This window comes from Ixodes scapularis, unplaced genomic scaffold (genome assembly GCF_016920785.2).
Source record: "Ixodes scapularis isolate PalLabHiFi unplaced genomic scaffold, ASM1692078v2 PGA_scaffold1__304_contigs__length_218370807, whole genome shotgun sequence".
Lineage (NCBI taxonomy): Eukaryota > Metazoa > Arthropoda > Arachnida > Ixodida > Ixodidae > Ixodes > Ixodes scapularis.
Genome location: NW_024609846.1, coordinates 196,347,840 through 196,349,856, shown reverse-complemented (window position 1 = coordinate 196,349,856; position 2,017 = coordinate 196,347,840).

Sequence of the window (2,017 nt, the reverse complement as noted above, 5' to 3'; positions counted from 1 at the left end):
ATGGCGCAGTGAGCCCTCCAAGAGTTCTCGAAGTTCTAAAAGAAGTGGAAAGAAACGTCGGTGTTTGTTTAGATTAATTTTTCTTTTCTATTGTTAATATTACTATTTGTTGTCATAGGCCAAGACGGTTCTTTTCGAGGTGTAGCATGTCAGCATAATTTTTTGTGACATTTTTCTTTAGGAGACTGCTCACTTTGATATTTTTTTGATGGCTGAGCTGCCCCAAATATATTTGCGGTACGAAATGTTTTTTATTGTTTATGTGTTCCAGTCATTTAAAAGAAAAATAAATGTAAATATTTTTGAAGCAGCAAACTGTTCAGTCTTGAACATGGTTAAAATCGCGCACAAAGAGACGAGGACAAACGAGGAAGGAACACAGAACACAGACAGGCGCGCACTCACAACTCTAGTATATTAAGTGAAGAAGAGAAAGATGAAGCACTATTTTTTACAGGGGACAACGTCACCAGGGGGAAACAGATCATCCGCAGTCAAATGATCGCAAGAAGGCAACTTCTTTTTCACTCAAAGCAACCGACGGCTGGCTAACGCAGCGATCGCTGAGGCTCAAGATGGTGAACGCCTCGAGCACCTCGCGCGTTTGTTTTTCTTTGAAGCGGCCAATGATTGATGTTTTTTCTAAAGATGGTGTGCACATACAGGTTTTACAGTGCACCGAAAGGTGACCTCCTACATTAGATGTTAAAGAAAGTTTATGCTCTCGTAGCCGGTCATTCAGACACCGTCCCGTCTGTCCAACATAGCATCTTCCACATGAAAGAGGGATGCTATAAACAACGCCCGATGAACAGGGAACAAATGGCCGCACATGTTTTTTGTGCACGTGTTTTTGGATAATTTTTCCGCCTTTTCACGAACCTTAGAACAAATTTGTCGCATTTTCTTAGGGGCTGATAGTATGTGGATCATGTGGAAGATGCTATGGATCATGTGGAAGATCATGTGGAAGGTGCTATGTTGGACAGTGGAAGTGGATCATGTGGAAGATGCTATGGATCATGTGGAAGATCATGTGGAAGATGCTATGTTGGACAGACGGGACGGTGTCTGAATGACCGGCTACGAGAGCATAAACTTTCTTTAACATCTAATGTAGGAGGTCACCTTTCGGTGCACTGTAAAACCTGTATGTGCACACCATCTTTAGAAAAAAACATCAATCATTGGCCGCTTCAAAGAAAAACAAACGCGCGAGGTGCTCGAGGTGTTCACCATCTTGAGCCTGAGCGATCGCTGCGTTAGCCAGCCGTCGGTTGCTTTGAGTGAAAAAGAAGTTGCCTTCTTGCGATCATTTGACTGCGGATGATCTGTTTCCCCCTGGTGACGTTGTCCCCCGTAAAAAAATAGTGCTTCATCTTTCTCTTCTTCACTTAATATACTAGAGTTGTGAGTGCGCGCCTGTCTGTGTTCTGTGTTCCTTCCTCGTTTGTCCTCGTCTCTTTGTGCGCGATTTTAACCATGTTCAACGTTTACCAACTCGCCCAACTTACTACTCTTCTACTGTTCAGTCTTCTTCGCAATGGGTCCGTTGCTATGGTTAGGAACCAAAAGGACCAAGCGTGAACTGAGTTTCATAAGGATGTTTACAAATGTTTACCTGCCTTTATCCCCGTCACTACATGTGCAATGCTCTCTAAACTTGACGTAGCATGCGAACACCTTTTCATAGCATTCCTGGCTGTTTTATTGAGTATATATTTCACGGATTCATTGTTCTGTTTTCAGGATAGTGCTTCCATTAGATACGACAGTTCAAATATTCCATACAAGTTTGGGGAACATTTGCGCATTGCGGGTAATTTTATGTTGCAAAGACTTGCAACAAAAAATTTGCAGTTTGTGCAAATTAATAATGAGAAATCAATTCCATTAACCATATCAGCTGGAGTGCCCCAAGGAAGTATTCTAGGACCACTTCTTTTTTTGTTGTATATTAATGATATTGTGAACACTAATTCAAACTGTAAATATATAATCTATGCGGATGACACGA